General features: G+C 41.2%; 1 protein-coding gene across 3 annotated transcripts in view; it reads left to right on the top strand.

Moving 5' to 3' along the window:
* Positions 1 to 15050: 15050 nt before the first annotated feature.
* The window catches only part of F13A1 (coagulation factor XIII A chain), a 151408-nt gene continuing 146237 nt past the window's right edge, over positions 15051 to 20221 (top strand). Inside the window, exon 1 of one of the 3 annotated variants that reach the window (XM_056518479.1) lies at positions 15051 to 15068. The gene's annotated coding sequence lies outside the window, so the exon portion shown is untranslated. Of the gene's footprint in view, positions 15069 to 18508; positions 18566 to 20221 lie in introns of those variants that run through there. The other 2 variants (XM_056518478.1, XM_056518482.1) reach the window with 2 other exon arrangements.

Genomic DNA, 20221 nt, shown 5'->3' with positions numbered 1-20221 from the left:
GTAACATCTTCTTCAATTCACATAAACAAACTGCATTCATCTGTTTTCATCAGCATGGCACTAACCCCTTAAAGAAAAACTGACAGATGGATCAACCCTTCTAACCTGGATATACAGGTGGTTAGTGTAAGTAATCCTGAGTAAAACCATATATTTCTTACCCCAATCCGTCCAGCCTTTCCAAAGATATAGCGCAATATTCCAAATTGCAAATCAACTCTTAACTGCCCAGGAGGTGGATCTTATGACTATTTGACATCATGCCTTGGGTCCCGTTCCTGCTGCCCCTCTTGCAATGCAATGCAGGTCTTGGGGAAAAGTCGCAATACACATACAAATAAATTCCTTGACATAATGAATGCTTTATTTGCACTCACATGCTTTTTAAGTCATACTCTTATAGGAGTAATTTTTAGCAGCTTATCAGAACATGACGGTGTAATACTGTGTCCCTTTAGCTGAATGTTACTCGTGCAGTGAATGGCTGAGGTGGGCACACCCCCCGTACACCCTCTGCTACGGGGACACAGTTTTCTTCTTTACACCGGAAGACAATTTTTTTTTTCCAGGATGATGATTAGAGATGAGCGAACTTACAGTAAATTCGATTCGTTACGAACTTCTCGGCTCGGCAGTTGATGACTTATCCTGCGTAAATTAGTTCAGCATTCAGGTGCTCCGGTGGGCTGGAAAAGGTGGATACATTCCTAGGAAAGAGTCTCCTAGGACTGTATCCATCTTTTCCAGCCCATTGGAGCACATGAAAGTTGAACTAATTTATGCAGGAAAAGACATCAACTGCCGAGCCGAGAAGTTCGTGACGAATCAAATTTACTGTAAGTTCGCTCATCTCTAATGATGATCTTTATATAACTTCTACTTGAATAACTATAGGCTAATAAAACAATAGTAAACAATTATTCTGTGCACCTCACTGCAAATTTAATATACAGGGCCTTTATGTTATAAAATGCATGTTTTTTTTCCTCTTTATCCTGAAATAATAAGCACCTGCAGATGACAAGTCTCATGCAGCTATGCATAAAAATTTCAGTCATTTTATTTGAAGTCAGAAGGAAACACAGCATTCAGACCATTTTGCAGTGTTGGATACCAGATCTATTCACCAATGTATTCATCTTGTGGGTAAGCAAAATAAAGACTGTAGAAGTCGGACCGACTTGTTCAACGCCAGAAGGCCCTGCAGATAAGAGACTCTCGTGGAGCTGCAAATCACCAGCTAATAAACTACTTGAGGAGAGAAAGGCCTCTCAATTATGTAACTTCTGCTGCTGCTGACGCATATATCTCCATGACTGAATTCATTTCACATGTATAATTCCCTGTGGAACAAAGAAGATGAGAAATGATCTGTACATTATAGCCATCACCGCAGAATGATTCTAAATTATAAAGAAACAATTAGAACCATATTTTGTGATTCACCTCCTAACAATTCTTCCTGACAAATTGATGTAGAGCGCACATTAAGAATATTTTTACTGTAAATGGCATTATAAGTCATTGGTAGGAATATCAAAATATATATTGAGACCTGCTTTAAAAGTCTTCTTTGTTATCCCTGGTCCCTTTACTTTGCTACCACTATTGCTTCAATGCACTTTCCTTTATCTGTAGTGTAGTAATTGAGACACCATTACATTTGTTGCATGAGTTTCTCTGCAGCATTCATCTGACAGCTCCTTGCAGGGTGATAGGATAAACATTAATTTCTTTCCTACTTCAAGGGCTTATCCACTGTATTCTAAAAACTAATATGGTGGTGGGTGTCGGGAAAATAGAAAAATAAACATAATTACCTAGACACAGCCCCCCTGCTCCTGGTCCCCTTTGTCTGGTGCCCCAATCCTCTTTCTCTTTTTTTCTGCTTCCGAGAGCTCAATGCAGAACATGATGACTCAGCCAATTACTGACTCCAGTGTTGTCCTGTCTCGGCACCGTATTAGTTTTTAGAATATAGTGGATAAGTCCTTTAACCCCTTCCCAACAATAGACATACATTTATGTCCTGCAATGTTTTCTAGCAATGAAGTGAGCACACGATCTGTTATCAACAGCCTTGATCTGTTATTAACACCCTGTTGGTAACTGCCATGCTAAGAACCATGGCTGCACAATTTCTGCAGTGGCGTAACCGGACCCTTCCCCTGCAGGCCCCATCGCACCTCCTGCAACTGGGCCCGTAGGTGTAGGGAAGGCTGCCAAGGGATCAGGAACACCTGTCCCAAATCCCTGAGCGACTGCAACTTTCAACACTGAGTGCATCTTTAAGATGCACAGTGTTAACATGGCAGGAAGGAGCCAGTGGCCTACATAACTATGGGGGCAATGTAAGACGGCCTACATAACTATGGAGGCAATGTAGGACAGCCTACATAATTATGAAGGGGCAGTGTAAGAGGGCCTACATTACTATGGGGGCAATGTAATAGGGGCCTACATAACTATGGGGGCAATGTAAGACAGCCTACATAACTATGGAGGCAATGTAAGACTGCCTACATAACTATGGAGGCAATGTAGGACAGCCTACATAATTATGAAGGGGCAGTGTAAGAGGGCCTACATAACTATGGGGGCAATGTAATAGGGGCCTACATAACTATGGGGGCAATGTAAGACAGCCTACATAACTATGGAGGCAATGTAAGACTGCCTACATAATTATGGGGGGCAGTGTAAGAGGGCCTACATAACTATGGGGGCAATGTAATAGGGGCCTACATAACTATGGGGGCAATGTAAGATGGCTTAATAAACTATGGGAGCAATGTAAGATGGCCTAATTAACCAGGGGGGCAAGGTAAAATGGCCTAATAAACTATGGGGGTAATGTAAGATGGCCTAATAAACCACAGGGGCAATGTAAGATGACCTAATCAACTATAGAGGGAATGTAAAATGGCATAATAAACCATGGGCGCTCTCTGTTGATGAAAAGTTCTTCAATATTGAAGCAGTACTGCAATGTAAGACACATTATCCCCTCTCCAAACATAGGGGATAAGTGTCTAACAATGAATAGTCCGACCACTGGAACCCCCCGCGATCTCCTGTCCAACGCCCTGGCTCTCCCTAGGAACGGAGTGTGTTGACCCCCATATGACGGGGTGGCCGACACGCCCCCTCCATGTATCTCTATGGAAGAGCCGGAGATACCCGAATGCCGTATCTCTGGCTCTCCCAGGGTCGCCAGGCAGGAGATTGCAGGGGGTCCAAGCAGTCGGACTCCTGGTGCTTAGGGATACAATGCAGTACCCCTTTAAGATTTTTTTTCTTATATTTGCAACTATGGTCTGCTATCTATAAACAAGGATCGAGGCTAAAATCCCAGCCTATCAATTTGGAAATTTGATTATCTTATTTGAGTGTTCTAAGACAAAGTATGGCATATCTAAGATTTATGAGGCAATTTTAGGAGCGTATTCTAAAGATCTTAAAAATGTCCATGAAAAGTGGCAACAAAACTGTGGATATATCTTGGATGTTAAATGAAAGGAAATTTAAAACTATGTTTTGTTATTTCTTCCATCAATCTCCTATAAAACGTTTCAGTATTTAATAATACAAAGGGCTTTTCTACCCCTGTTCCTTTGCCTATATTTAAAGGGGTATTCCAGGCCAAAACTTTTTTTTATATATCAACTGGCTCCGGAAAGTTAAACAGATTTGTAAATTACTTCTATTAAAAAAGTCTTAATCCTTCCAATATTTATAAGCTTCTGAAGTTGAGTTGTTGTTTTCTGTCGAACAGCTCAATGATGATGTAACGTCCTGTGCAGTTCCTATGGGGATATTCTCCCATCATGCACAGCTCCCAGGACGTGACATCATCATTGAGCAGTTAGACAGAAAACTTCAGAAGCTAATAACTATTGGAAGGATTAAGATTTTGTAATAGAAGTAATTTACCAATCTGTTTAACTTTCCGGAGCCAGTTGATATATAAAAAAAAGTTTTTGCCTGGAATACCCCTTTAACTACAGATATTATAGAATTTATTTTTTAAACAGTCCCCAAGTCCCTTTCAAGTGTAGTTTCTTTGATAAATATACAGCGGAACTGCCCAAAATGTATTTTTTTTTAATTTGAACCCTGTGAGGTTATTCTTGGATTCTAAATCACTGAGTATCTTTTTTAAACTGAAAAGAGCAATGTAGGAAGATACTTTATATTAAACTGGATAACTTTGCATGTGGAGCTTGTATATATCAGAACTAAAAATCTGGTGCAGTAAATAATACATTTTTATTATTTGTTGACTTATGATCAGTTTTTGCAGATAAGGGGTTGAGAAGGATAGTTTGATATTTCTGTGATATATTTAATATATCTCATTATTGTGCATATATATATATATATATATATATATATATATATATATATATATGTAATGTCCCAGTACGGCATGATGTGGCCCCGCACTGTCCTCCTGCCCTGTCAGGCATAGTCCCTGCATGTCCCCATTATGTATATAGATTTGCCTCATTTAATGTACAGTTGCTTTAATGTTTGTACCACATGATTGTTACCCAGAGGGCTCCAGTGACCAGGTGAAGCCCCAAGTGACCTATGGGCTCCTTGCACAGCCCCCCCATATAACCAGGGGAGGGGCTGCAATCTCTCCCTTTCCTGCTGAGGTCCAGTGCAGTCAAGTTGTTGTAAAGTCCTGCAGCCACAAGTCGGTCATCAGTAAGTCAAGTAATCTTATTGTCAGTCACCATCTCTGTCAAGTCAAGTCCATCTTTAGTCACCGCGGCCTGCACTAAAGTCAGTCTAACTACTGCAAGTCCCAGCAAGCCTACAAGGTCCCCCTTTGTCACTGATCCCCTCCCTGGGATATTTTGTCTGTACTGCAAAGACTATATCACTTGTCTTGCCTCAGTAAAGCTTAATCTGGCATTGGTGTCTTCATTGCCCCTGCCTAACCCAAAATCAGCAGTATTACCGTTGGTTGGTTACGGCTAAACCACGCCCTGGCGCCACGACAAGGAGGGATTAATACCATCTGCTGCTTGGGCCATAACATCTGTCCTGCATCTACCCTGCATTGCATCCCGACTCCATATATATATATATATATATATATATACATATATATATATATATATATATATATATATATACACAGTATGTGGCATCAGGTATGCACTTATGAGGGCAGAAAAATGCGGTGCTGTAGGCTTAAAAAAACGCAATTTAGTAAAACGTGATTACCAGCCGGTGATTACTTTTGCCTGGATTTTCACAGTATGTAGGCCCACGACAGATTAACAAGTAAAAAAAATAGTACACTACTTAGAGATGTAGGTATTTGGTATCAGGTATTCACTTATGAGGGCAGAAAAATGCGCTACAGTACGCTTAAAAAAATTATTTCAGTAAAACACGAGCCGGTGATTACTTTTGCCTGGACTTTCACAGTATCTAGGCCCTTGACAGATTAACAGGTACAAAATAGTACACCACTTAGATGTATGTATGGGGTATGCAGCTATGCACTTATGAGGGCAGAAAAATGCGGTACAGTATGCTTGAAAAAAGTATTTTAGTAAAATACCATCCGGTGATTACTTTTGCCTGGACTTTCACAGTATCTAGGCCCTTGACAGATTAACAGGTACAAAATAGTACACTTCTTAGATGTATGTATGTGGTATGCACTTATAAAGGCAGAAAAAAAGCTTATTTTTACTCAATACCAGCAGTACACAACAGTGCTGCAGCGCAAAAAAGCTGTGTACTAAACACAAAATTTCACTCTGTCACAGCCTATTAGGAATGGACTGCTGGGTATTATACCGCCTACAGAAGAGTAAAACCAGCAGATGATTTGTTGTGGAACAAAGATACAGAATTGTGCTGAAAAATTATTCCTGCCTCCTCTGCTAAGGTTTATGAAGTTGATGCAGCTTGTTGAAATGTATGAGGCAACACACAGCTATCTGCCCCTTTCTGTAATACAGTGCTGAAAAAAGTGACTGAGAGGTTAATGGCTGCAATCAAAAACACTGCTCTCCATCCACCAGAACGCTGATGTGACTAGGATGTGAAACGCTGCTGGAATGAGCTTTTCTGAGTAAAACATTCACAGCGATGTCTGTCCTATCTCTATGCAGTAATGAACGATATGACGAACCGCAAATTGGCTGCCAAATGTATAGGGCTGTGACATCACAGGGGGGACTGGCTGCTGATAGGCTGCATCCTGCATGTGATTCAGGGTCATACCGCCTACTTCCCTTCCCGCCTTTCCTTCCCAGCGTTCCTTGCCCCATGTACTGACATGTGGAATCCGCCATTTTAGATGCCCTGGAGCCTGGAACGCAGTAAATGGAGTTTAATGAAGCAATTAGTGGGATAGAATCGCGGCGATATTCACATTTGTTGCAAATTGAATATTTCATGAAATTTGTAACGAATTCGGGTTCGTCAGCTTTGAATCACTCATCTCTCTCTCTCTCTCTCTCTCTCTATATATATATATATATATATATATATAAAATAATTAATTAAAAAATATAAATCTATAATAATATAACAAGAGATAATATTTTTCAGTACACCTGTCGTCAGTAGTTGTGATGTCTGATGGTGTATTGTAAAATATTGCTCCTGAAATGAAATGTGGTTGTGTAGCTGCTCTGTATTTTGAGATGAAGAAGGCATGCGCTCAGGATTGTAGGGAGAATGTGGTTAAAAAGTAGTATACTTTATAAATAATTATTCTGTAAAAATTGACCACTGTGAAAGAACATATTTGTACTACAAGCTTCCTTAGTATATTATTTTTCTATAGGCATGTCATAGTGAGTTTTCCTTCACCCCTTGTGTGTTTTATGCTCGATATCTGCCTGTGCACATGGTTTTTTTTTGTCTCAGAGAGGTGATTGTTTCTTTTAGATTGGGAAACTTTTGCTATCACTTGCATCACACTTTCACTTGTCACTTCCTTTGCTCTTGTGGTTTCCAGTATATATGGGTTACAGCAATATATTATGAACTATTTCCTTTTGTAGACTGTCAAGATAGTTTAGTTAATCCTTCACCCCTGATTTAACTATATGAGAGAGAGAGGGAGAGGGACTTAGACTTCTTAAAAAAGTTGCATACAAACACTAAAGAAAGAGGTGTCAGCACTCTGCAAATGCAAAGACATGCGCATATATTGACTGTTCGGATTATTCTCAAGTGCATTACTGCTAAATTTACTATGGGGACATTGTCTTGGTGCCAGGCCTAAAAAATGTATGTATTTGTGTGTGTGTGAGGGGGCGGGATTGGGGAGGGGGGATGGGGTTAAATGGCCACTGTCATTAAAATGAATTGTTTATATTGTCTTTCTTTATTAAAAACAACAATCATTGTAATTAACTTTTTTTTTTAAGTACACTTTTTATACTGTTGTTACAAGTTTTAAAATACAAGGCCTCCCTCCTAGTGCTGGACGCATTCCGTGTCTCCAGCAGACCAGAGTTTGGTTTCATGCTGTCCGGGCAACGATGCAGGTCTGCTCTGATCCCCCCAACTCTGCGACACACATGCAGAAAGGAGGGGAGAGAGAACAGCCTGCGATGATTGGCTGTCTCTTGCCTCTAGGGCGAGCGCAGCATAGAAGAGTAAGGGCAGATGTTCTACCCGACTTGGTTTCAGATGATGTTGCGAGTGGCTGGAAACACCCCCTCCCTACCACCGGAGCTGGCTCAATGTGAGCTGAATACAGGGGGAAGGGGAAATAAAAGGTTATAAACAAAAACAAAAAAATGTAAGGGGGGGGTTGGTAAGCAGGGTGGGGGGGGGGATGAATAGGGATGGGTGAACACTTAATGACAGGTACTCTTTAACTATACTCTGGAAGCAATAAAAAGGGTTAAGAGTAAGCCCCAAGATGTATTATGGAAGGGAGACAAGCAAGCAAAGGCATTGCGATGCTCTAGAAATATATTCTGCTGGGAAATCTTGAGTCCTGCCCTTCAAGCAGAAACTTTGAAACATACAACCTACCTAAACATAGTTGTACACCAAGTAATCCCCCTCAAGCAGGATAATGTGCCCTGCCATGTGTACAAAACTGTTCCAGAATAGTTTCAGAAAATGGTTTCAAGATGTTGACTTGGCCACCAAATTCTTCCTATCCATGGAGGCCCCACTCCACAATTCACAGGACTTACAGAGTACCTGCCACCAAACAAACTTTTCTAAACTAACTCAGGCTATGTTCCCTAACTACTCCTAACACTGCTCCCAGAAATTTCAGAGCTCCGGCCTCTGACCACTTCCGCCCTCACATTGTTGCAGTGCTGTGATGAATAAAAGACCTCAAGCTCTGTGTATCTTTCAGTGATGCTCTATGCAGTTTTCAGTCTGTGTATCTTTCAGTGAGGCTCTTTGCAGCTTTCAGTCTGTGCAGCTTTTAGGGTGCGTTCTCACCTGGCGTATACGCAGCATGAATTTGCGGCAGCAGTGGAAAATACGCTGTGTATTCCTCGCTCACTATACACACAAGGCTTTCCGGCGGCAGCCCTATGCGTGTAGGGAGTTTTGGAGGCGGGGCCGTGAGCCAGCGTGACAGTGACGCGCGGCTCCGCCTCCAAAACTCACTGCACACATAGGGCTGCTGCCGGAAAGCCCTGTGTGTATAGTGAGCGAGGAATACACAGCATATTTTCCGCTGCTGCCGCAAATTTTGCGCAGCGTGACATGCGCTGCGTATACGCCAGGTGGGAACGCACCCTTTGTCTGTATATCTTTCAGTGAGGCTCTTTGCAGATGTCAATCAAGCTCTTTGCAGAGAAACACTTCCTGAGTTTGGTCTCCTGCCATTACAAGCAGGAGACCAAAATCTGAGATTATGACCAGACGTTATTGTTATGGGTCACAGCAGGTGGTGGATCCTCTGGGCCTTTGTGGACGATGATGTGAGCCATGCCAGGGAGCAGAGTCTAAGATGCCGCTGTTTTTTCACCAGAGCCCACTGCAAAGCAGGATGGCCTTGCTGCGGCAGGCGGCACCCAGGTTGCTACCACTGGCCCGACTTGTCCACACAGGTTGCTGAAATGTGGCGTGGCACAAAAGGAAACTGGCAAGACGTGGTCAAGGTAGCAGATGGTCTGGACACGCGGCACAGGTGCAGGATCAGGTGACGGAACAAGGATCAGAAACAAGGATATCAGGAACACAGAAACACATTATGCTTTCTCTAGGGCACAAAGGCAACAAAGATCCAGTAGGGAACAAAGCGAGGAGCTGATACTTAAAGACAGGGTGCCGGTGTAAACACTTAATTAAATGAGTACTGGCCCTTTAAATGTAAGAGCTCTGACGCGCGCGAGCCCTAGGAGGCAAGGGCACGCACACCGGGGCTGTGAGGTCAGGAAGAGCAGGGAGGTGAGTGACGGGCTGGAATTCGCATGCGGGCGCATCCCGCAATGCGAATCCCAGCCCCACAGGCAGCAGAGACATGACAAGAGAGCGCTCACGGCCAGCATGTCTGGCCAGAGCGCAGATGTTACAGTTATGTGTTCTGGCCAAGAACAGAGATTCCTGATGGCCAGTATACAGCAGAAAAACTAACATAAAATGTTTTTTTTTTTTTTTTTTCAAAGGAAGCCAATTACAAAAGTTATTTATTTGGCATAAGGAATCAAAAATAAACAATCATGTTTAATGACAGTGCCCATTCAAAGGATCTGTGGCATCATATCACAAGACACATTCAAAGGTATTTAAAAAAATGGACAATAAATAAAGTCTCCATGTACTGGAGGAAGCTCTATAGGTTTATAGGCAGGTATGTTGGCATATATTGTCCATACAGTTTTGTTACTAGGAAACTCAAACAAAATTACAACACAGACAGAGTTACAACATAGACGCTTCAAGTCTAAAAGCTGATTTCTTGTACTGTCAAAACACATCTGGACATATTACTCAATGCTTCCTTATTACAACATAGAAGAAAGTAAAAAGTAACCCTGGCAGGAAAATGGCAGGACATTTCTAAAAAAAAATACTGTGATTTAAAAGGATTGCTCTTAAATACAAGACATTTTGCGGAGAGAAGAGGGAGAGGTGGAGGGAGGGGAGGAATATTGATGAGCTGTGTGGCGCTGTGGCCGGCGGTGGGGACATCAGAGTGCCATTTAACGCCTCCTGGGCCAGTTAGAACTTAATTAGCATATAGGGAAAAACAAAGATATCGGGCGAACGGCCAGGCGGATCAAACTGATCAGCGTCCCCCACTGGTTAGCACGGGGGGAACAAGCTGACAGTTTTCCTTTCCTATTACAGAAAAAATTATGCTTATGTGTTACTCACCTGGTCATGCAGATGCTTTATATGTCTTTTTATGTGTCTAGTTTCTGTATTTGGCTCAAAAATCCCTCTATTCTGCTGCTCATTCATTCTAACATCAACTGCTTAGGAAGGAGTGTGTTCAAGGCACACATTAAGCCCACTGTCACTCACCATACATTCACTCCCTCCCTGAGTCTGCTGTACTGTGCTGGGTTTCTTTGTCCAATTACTGCAGTCTGTTCTGTAACCCCCTCAGACAGGAGTCTGATACAGGACAGGAGTGAGTACAGAGGAGTGAAAGTGTGGAAAGGGTCGGCACTCGAGTCTGCTGTGGTGCACGTGGACTGTAGCAGAAGGGTGCTGGCACCGAATTATGTCACAGACCTTAACCTAAAGCGATGAAGAAGCCACGAGAATTATGTCGCAAGCGACGATTGGAGCAGAATTTTTACGGATACCGGGAGATGAATTGAAAAAGCGTACTCTGGAAAGAAAATCCAGAAAACTAGTCTCCTCTGACTTACATGCAGCAACACTGGCTGAGTATTATCGCACTGACAAAATTCCCAGAAGACTTCGTGTGAACTTACGTCCAACATTGTTCTCCGAAGATGAGGAATATTGTCGGGACTTTGAGCGGATTATAAGCAAATGCTCAAAAGACATAATTCTCCTAACAGTGGACAAACTCTACAAGGCAGTAGAGTCCATGAAAAATGAGATCCTAAGTATAGAAAAGGAGCTCCGTGACTCGCTGAAATCTGAAGATTTTGCCACATTAAAACAGAATTTAGAAGACCAACTCTCTACCTTCCGGCGAGCCATTGAGGCAAAGAGATGAAAGAAGTTTCTCCGGGATACGGAAGATTACCTGAGCAATCGGGTGTATTGATGGCGGGACATCACTTCCGCTGCGCGACGTGGTGAAGGACGCAACGCTGGAAGAGGTTACTCACCATCGAGTTCCGGAAGCGAGCAATCGGGAGGCTACAGGAGGGATCAGCGTTACCCTTTTCAGCAACAAAGGAGAGGACGCCGAGAAAGACATGATGAGCGGGCCGCCATTATAGGAGATCCGGACCGCAATGTGATGACACGCTCCAAGGTAGGGGACCTTCCATAGTTGTAAACATTTCATCTAAGTGTTGGTCAGTCATGGAACTGAATTTATTGGAAAAAAGTTTATCATTCAGTGCGGTAGGGACTCTTAATCTTTTTGATCTAGAGATGGACCTTGAGAGGTTTTTTTTAGAAATATCCGGGTGAAAACCTTTTTTGCTGACAAAACACCAATGGGATCGGAGGACGTGACCTTAAGTGAACATTCGGACACTCTGAACTTAGAGCAGTTCAATTTAAGAACTAAAAGTCACTTTAATCCTCCCAGGACTCAACATCCTGCTGAGACTTACATCTTATTGGTTAGACAGGAGGTTGAACGAGTATTAAAGGAGATGGGGCAGAACAGACAGGAGGTGATCTTTAACCTTACCACCAGCGAGAAAAAAGCCATGCATGATCTTATGCAAGATAAATCAATTACGATCAAACCCGCTGATAAAGAGGGCTCACTGGTGGTAATGGATACTACTATATATAAAAATGAGCTACCACGCCAATTGTCTGATATTGTTACATATGAGAGGTTGGATAGAGATCTCTTACCAAGTATCCGAAAGAGGATTGGTGATTTCTTTACACAGTCACTCAGTAATGGCATCATTGATAAAACAAAAATGTATAGCTACTTGTTCAAGGAATCACCGATCACTCCTGTATTTTATACAGTCCCAAAGATCCATAAGGATCTATCCAACCCCCCAGGAAGACCCATAGTGGCCTCAGTTGACTCAATCCTATCTCCTTTGAGTATTTTATTAGAGAAGACATTGACCCCCCTCACAAAAACCACTGAGGCATTTCTTTTGGATACCTCTGATTTTCTACAGGTATTGTCTGGGGTTAACAACATCATAGAGGATACATGGCTTGTATCTATTGACGTGTCGATTCTTTACACATCAATAGTGCATGAAAGGGGCATTGTGGCCACAAGTTGGCTTCTGAACTCCAGTGAATACACTAGGTCACAGAAGGAATTCTTTCTAGGATTGCTACACATAGTACTTGTAGAGAATTACTTCTTATATGAGGATGCTTTCTACTTACAGTGGCAAGGATCGGCAATGGGGCGAATGTGCCCCCCCCCCCCCCCACATACGCAATTGCTTACATGGCCCATTTTGAGGAAATGCATGTTTATTCCCATCACCACTTCCAGTGCCACATAAGAACCTGGAAGAGGTTTATTGATGATGTTTTTTTGCGTATGGGAGGGGCCACACTGCCAGCTCCTAAAATTCATGGAGCACCTGAACAGTGTGAGACGGGAACTTAAATTCACACTGGTCAGTGATCAGAACTGGGGGAGTTTCCTGGACACCATGGTACAGAAGGATGGCAAGGGAGGTCTCAAAACAGATTTATTCTATAAGGAGACAGACCGTAATTGCCTGTTACACTATACCAGTTCACATCCAATGGCAGTCAAAAAATCTATACTCTGGGCACAAAGGGAACGAGTTCAACAGATAGTCTCTGACCCCAAAACAAGAGATCTTAGATTGGGGGAATTAGAAGAGAAATATCGCCAGAGGGGGTATCCGGAACGTGTTTTACATACTCCCACGAATAGGGATGAGGATCTTAATAAACAGCCTAGAATTCCCTTTGTGTGACAATACCATCCTTTTGTTCATAAAATAGACTCAATAGTCAGGAAACACTGGCAGGTGTTACAGGGGTCATACCCCAAGATTCAGGAATTTGTGACCCCCCCCTTAATCTGCAATAAGAAAGCTCCAAATTTGAGGGACAAAATAGTCCGAGCAGATGTGGGTTCACAAAAAACTGAACTAAAACAAGCAGTTTTGAGGAGCCAACGTAAGGGCACCTATCCGTGCCTGCACTCTGCACAGTGCAGCAATGTCATCAAGAGTGATAGTGTATTACATTCACACACTGGAGAGGCCATTAAACTGAAACATTTTTTGTACTTGTGACTCTAGAAATGTAATTTACGTTATCAAGTGCCCGTGCGGTCTCCTATACTTTGGGTAGAATTCCCAGCGTGTAGGAGACCGCATAAATAGACATAAATTAACCATCAGATGTAAGAGCCTTTTATACCCCATTCCATAACACTTTGATAGGGCTGGTCACAACATTTCACAGCTACAATATCAGGTTATAGATTAGGTACAATGCCCAAGGAGTGGTGGTGATATTAAAACGTTGTTGTGTAAAAAGGAGGCTAATTGGATTTACCGACTGTCTACTCTGGAACCAAGGGGATTAAATAGAGATTATGAACTCTCTTCTTTCTTGTAAGGAAAGGAATTTTGGTTTTAAAAATGTTTGTATTTTTTTTTATTGTTTATAGATTCACCAATGATGTGAGGAATCAAAACAGAACATGCAAGTCATAAGAGATCAGTATACTCATTTATTTATTTGTTTAATTATCTAATTTACATGGGAAATGTTCATCTGAGTGTGTGGTATCAATTAGTCTGATGGAATCAGAAATGTGTATAAACAAATTGGTATCCACAGTGACCGTAGAAACCGGAAGTAGGAGAAGCTTCTGTATATATATATATATACTGTGATGTATACATTGTATTGCATGTCAGTCTGAATAAGGCGTCCTTTGTATTTTGCATCATGTTAATAAAACACTCATGGCTTGGCAGAAGATTATTGTGTGTGCCGGGATTGCTTCCTCTACTAGTACAGAGGAGTGGACTGGACTTTATCACAGTCTGTGTTTCAGCAGGGACAAAAATCATGCAGCTGGACAAGACCACCTTTTTTTGGTATGAAGACCCCTAGTGGTTTCTATAAAAAAGGAGAATAACTTTTTTTTTGTTAACAAGTCTGTTTTTATTTTTTACATAACAGTAAGCAAGATACAATGATAACTAAGAATAGGATCTTCACAACGTCTCTCATTGCTGGATAAAGCAATAAACAGTCGGAATGATACATATATGCAGTATGCATAGCTGTTAACAAAGAAAAGAGAACATGCGTAGATATGTCATTCTAGAAAGATCCTATATTAAAATACAATTATCAACAAACAAACAAATCACGTGAATCTAGCTGGTGAGGGACTTGTTACCCTTAGGTGAAAGAAAGTAGTGAACTAGCTAAGATAGCTAAGGGTGCACCAGTTAGAGTACGATCTCTAGTAGGGTAAAAGCTAGATAAGTACATCGGTGTGGGGAGAGGGAGGAATGGTAGGAGGGGTAAGGGGAGGGGGGATATATCTGGAAGTCCTGTGTGGTGTAGCACGCCTGGAGGTTGTATCCTGCTGTGGTCTATTTATGTGGTCTAGATACTTAGAATCTTCTTAATTGGAGGGCAATGGTATAGAAAGGGACTGTGTCATGCAAAGGCGTTTGTACGAGAGCCAGGGTCCCCATAACATTTTTAAACTTGTCGTGGGTGAGGGATGACCAACTGGATAGTTCCTCCATTCTGCATATTTCATAGGAGAATAACTTTTGTAATATACTTTATGATATATGTTTACACCCTATTCCAAATTATTATGCAAATTCTATTTAAGTGTCACAAAGATTAAATATTTTATTTTTCAGTTTAACTCATGGATGGCATTGTGTCTCAGGGCTCTTTTGATCACTGAAAACAATCTCGGACACCTGTGATAATTAGATTGCAAGGTGAGTCCAATGTAAGGAAAAACTACTAAAGGTGAGTGTTCCACATTATTAAGCAGAGCACTATTTTCAAGCAATATGGGGGGGGGGGAAAAGGATCTCTCTGTTGCCGAAAAGAGTGAAATAGTTCAATGCCTTGGATGAGGTATGAAAACATTAGATATTTCACGAAAACGTAAGCGGCCACCCTGTTCCAACAAGGCTGTGACGTCAGCAAGGCGGTGGTGGAGTCATGTTTGGGCTGGAATCATGGGAAAAGAACTGGTTGGGCCCTTAAGGGTCCCCAAAGGTGTGAAGATGACCTCTGCAAAAGTATATGGAGTTTCTGACTGACCACTTTCTTCCCTGGTACAGAAGGAAGAACTATGCTTTCCGTAATAAAATCATCTTCATGTATGACAATGCACCATCTCATGCTGCAAAGAATACCTCTGCATCATTGGCTGCTATGGTGTTAAAAGGAGAGAAAGGCATGGTGTGGCCTCCATCCTCCCCTGACCTTGATCCTATTGATAACCTTTGGAGCATCCTCAAGCAAAAGATCTATGAGGGTGGGAGGCAGTTTACATCCAAACAGCAGCTCTGGGAGGCTATTCTCACATCTTGCAAACAAATTCAAGCAGAAAATGTCCAAAAACTCACAAGTTCAATGGATGAAAGACTTGTGAAGCTGCTATCAAATAAGGGGTCCTATGTTAAAATGTAAGGTGACCTGTTAAAATGTTTAAAAAAGTTAAAATGTTGTTCAAATTTCGATTGAAGTAGCTTTTGATTTCAGTAAATATGCTGCAAACACAACACATTTTCAGTTCTTTACAACCTATGAAGTGTTTGGAAACTTACTGTGCGCAATCATTTGGAACCGTGCATTGTAAGTTTTTTATGTTTAAAAAAAATACTGTTATCATTTGGAGGTTTGTTCAATAAAATTTGAATTGTACTCTTAATAGTTGATAACATGAGAATTATGCTGACTGTTATTTACATCAATTATTTAGGTAAATGAGAAAAATATCATTTGCATAATAATTTGGAACAGGGTGTATATTTAACCAGGAGGTACAACATACACTGCTCAAAAAAAACAAAAGGAAACACTAAGATAACACATCCTAGATCTGAATGAATGAACTAATTGTATGAAATACTTTTGTGTTTACATAGTTGAATGTTTGTGTTTACATAGTTGTGTTTACATAGTTGAATGTGCACACAAAAATTATCAATGGAAATCAAATTTATCAACCCATGGAGGTCTGGATATGGAGTCACACTCCAGATTAAAGTGGAAAACCACAGTACAGGCTGATCCAACTTTGATGTAATGTCCTTAAAACAAGACAAAATGAGGCTTAATAGTGTGTGGTCGCCACGTGCCCGTATGACCTCCCTACAACACCTGGGCATGCTCCTCATGAGGTGGAGGTGGCTCCTCATGGTCTCCTGAGGGATGTCCTCCCAGACCTGGACTAAAGCATCCGCCAACTCCTGGACAGTCTGTGGTGCAACGTGGCGTTGGTGGATGGAGCGAGACATAATGTCCCAGATGTGCTCAATTGGATTCAGGTCTGGGGAATGGGTGGACCAGTCCATAGCATCAATGCCTTCTTGCAGAAACTGCTGACACACTCCAGCCACATGAGGTATAGCATTGTCTTGCATTAGGAGGAACCCAGGGCCATCCGCACCAGCATATGTCTCACAAGGGGTCTGAGGATCTCATCTCGGTACCTAATGGCAGTCAAGTTACCTCTGGCAAGCACATGAAATGCCACCCCACACCATTACTGACCCACCACCAAACCGGTCAAGCTGGAGGATGTTGCAGGCAGCAGAACCTGCTTTCATCTGTGAAGAGCACAGGGTGCCAGTGACAAATTTGCCAATATTGGTGTTCTCTGGCAAATGCCAAACATCCTGTACAGTGTTGGGCTGTAAGCACAACCCCCACCTTTGGACGTTGGGCCCTCATGGAGTCTGTTTCTGACCGTTTGAGTGGACACATGCACATTTGTGGCCTGCTGGAGGTCATTTTGCAGGGCTCTGGCAGTGCTCCTCCTGCTCCACTTTGCACAAAGGCAGAGGTAGCAGTCCTGCTGCTGGGTTGTTGCCCTCCTACGGCTTCCTCCACATCTCCTGATGTACTGGTCTGTCTCCTGGTAGCGCCTCCATGCTCTGGACACTACACTGTCAGACACAGCAAACCTTCTTGCCATGGCTCACATTGATGTGCCATCCTGGATGAGCTGCACTACCTTAGTCACTTGTGTGGGTTGTAGACTCCATCTCATGCTATCACTAGAGTGAAAGCACCGCCAGCATTCAAAAGTGACCAAAACATCAGCCAGGATGTGTAGGAACTGATAAGTGGTCTGTGGTCACCACGTGCAGATACACTTCTTTATTGGGGGTGTCTTGCTAATTGCCAATAATTTACACCTGTTGTTTTTTCCCATTGAAGAACAGCATGTGAAATTGATTGTCAATCAGTGTTGCTTCCTGAGTGGACAGTGTGATTTCACAGAAGTGTCATTGACTTACTTACATTGAGTTACATTGTGTTGTTTAATTGTTGCCTTTATATTTTTTGAGCAGTGTATAAAACGTTTTAGATTCTGGCAGTGCCCATTTAAACCTTTCACAATTGGGTGATAATTCCCATATTTGTCGTTGACTCTTTCCTATTTTCTATCTTAATGTAAAACATAAATCCAAATGTGATTGTATTATGCATTCACTTTCTTACATAGTGTATAATGTATACATTGGTGCGCACCAGCAGGCTGTACAACTAGAATGTGTACAGTAGCAGACAGTTAGCTAATATTATTGTGAAAAGTAGCAGCCATGTGTTAAATTGTCCTGCTACAGAATTTATCTTCCCTCCGTCTAGTTGTGAAAATGCCAAACAGCTCCATCATTTATACCGAAGAAACAAAGATTGGCACTAAAACCTTTCCAGCTCTGGTCAGGAAACAGACCTAGAAATAAGGGAAGCACATTGCAATCCGAATTACAGATTTCTCAATGATAGAATAATATTCAATATCTACAGTTCTGTTACAGTGTGTGTCTTATAGGAATAGGCAAAATGTATAGTTATAGCTACTGTAATTCTCAATGAAACATCTAAAATGTTTTATAACTGTTACTTCTTATTTTTCATTAACATGTTCATGGAGGAAAACTTTTTCCTGGGCCCTTATATGCAATCTCTGACAGAGCCCACCCACAGGGCCATTTATAATACTAGTGTGTTCTTATGTGGTAGAGGGGTCTTTGGGCTTCCTCAGGCACCAAGATTTAAGTAGAACTGTAAGAACTGAAGCTATAAATCACTTTGGGGGAGATTTATCAAAATCTGTCCAGAGGAAAAGTTGCCCAGTTGCCCATAGCAACCAATCAGATTGCTTCTTTCATTTTGCAGAGGCCTTGTTAAAAATGAAAGAAGTGAGCTGATTGGTTACTATGGGCAACTCAGCAACTCTTCCTCTTGACAGGTTTTGATAAATCTCTCCCTTTGTGAATACCTATATAAAGATCATGTATGACACACAATGGTTATGCTTGAAAAAGGCTGCACTGGGCAACACAAAAGTTGCAGAGACATGGGTGGAAAAACATCACAGATTGCATATTTTTTTGTGTGTGTGAGCTATCTATCTATCTAATTTCCTTCTATCTATCTATCTATCTATCTATTATTTATATCTATCTCATATCTATCTATTATCTATCTATCCATTTATCTATCTATCTCATTTCCTTCCTTTCCTCTATCTATCTATCTCTCTGCCTCATTTCCTTCCTTTCCTCTATCTATTTATCTCTCTACCTCATGTCCTTCCTTTCCTCTATCTATCTATCTAGCTAGCTAGCTATCTATTTATCTCTCTGCCTCATTTCCTTCCTTTCCTCTTTCTATCCATCTAATTCCCTTCATTTCCTCTATCTATCTATCTATCTATCTATCTATCTATCTATCTAGCAACAGGAGAATACAGCAGCACACTGCTAGCACAAAGACATAGATAAAACATGAGTATATAGATACAACATGAGAAGCTATTCAGCTATGGTGAAGTAATGAAATAGTGAAATACTTAGCTTGCAATTTGGCGGCCAAATAGCTTGGACCGTCCCACCACAGTAAGGTGATCTCATTGGGACAGACCCTACACTATGAATATGCCTCTGTGTGAATAGATCAGCAGGCATTGCAGGACCTGAAACATCCAAACCAGCTAAGTATCTCACTATTTCATTACTGCAAATAAGTTATTTTTTGTTTTGCCGCAGATTATTTTATAAAATAAGTGATGTCATTGCAAAGTACAATACAATTGAAAAGCAAACAATGGTAGACACAGCTCACCCTCTCGCCCACACCACGACACGAGACAGGACCGGACCCCCAATCCAGAGTAACAGCAAGAACAAAAGGCAATGTCCAGCGTGGTAGTTCAATCAATACTCAACGATTTATTTAGCAATTAGCCAGCATGGAGAACAGGTGACGCGTTTCGGCCACAGTGCGCAGCCTTAGTCGTACCGTATCTATCTATAATCTATCTATCTCATATCTATCTATCATCTATTTATCTCATATCTATCTATCTATCTCATATCTATCATCTATCTATCTCATATCTATCTATCATCTATCTATCTCACATCTATCTATCTATCTATCTATCTCATATCTATCTATCATCTATCTATCTCATATCTATCTATCTATCTATCTCATATCTATCTATCTATCTATCTATCTCATATCTATCTATCTATCTATCTAACTCATATCTATCTATCTATCTCATATCTATCTCATATCTATCTATCTCATATCTATCTATCTATCTATCTATCTATCTATCATCTATCTCATATCTATCTATAATCTATCTATCTCATATCTATCTATCTATCTATCTCATCTATCTATCTATAATCTATCGATCTCATATCTATCTATAATCTATCTATCTCATATCTATCTATCTATCTCATATCTATCTATCTCATATCTATCTATCTATCTATCTATCTATCTCATATCTATCTATCTCATATCTATCTATATATTATCTATCCATCTATCTATAATCTATCTATCTCATATCTATCTATCTATCTCATATCTATCTATCTCA

This window comes from Hyla sarda, chromosome 5, assembly GCF_029499605.1.
Source record: "Hyla sarda isolate aHylSar1 chromosome 5, aHylSar1.hap1, whole genome shotgun sequence".
NCBI lineage: Eukaryota > Metazoa > Chordata > Amphibia > Anura > Hylidae > Hyla > Hyla sarda.
The sequence above is the reverse complement of the archived record's forward strand: the minus strand, read 5'-3'. Positions and strand labels throughout refer to the sequence as shown.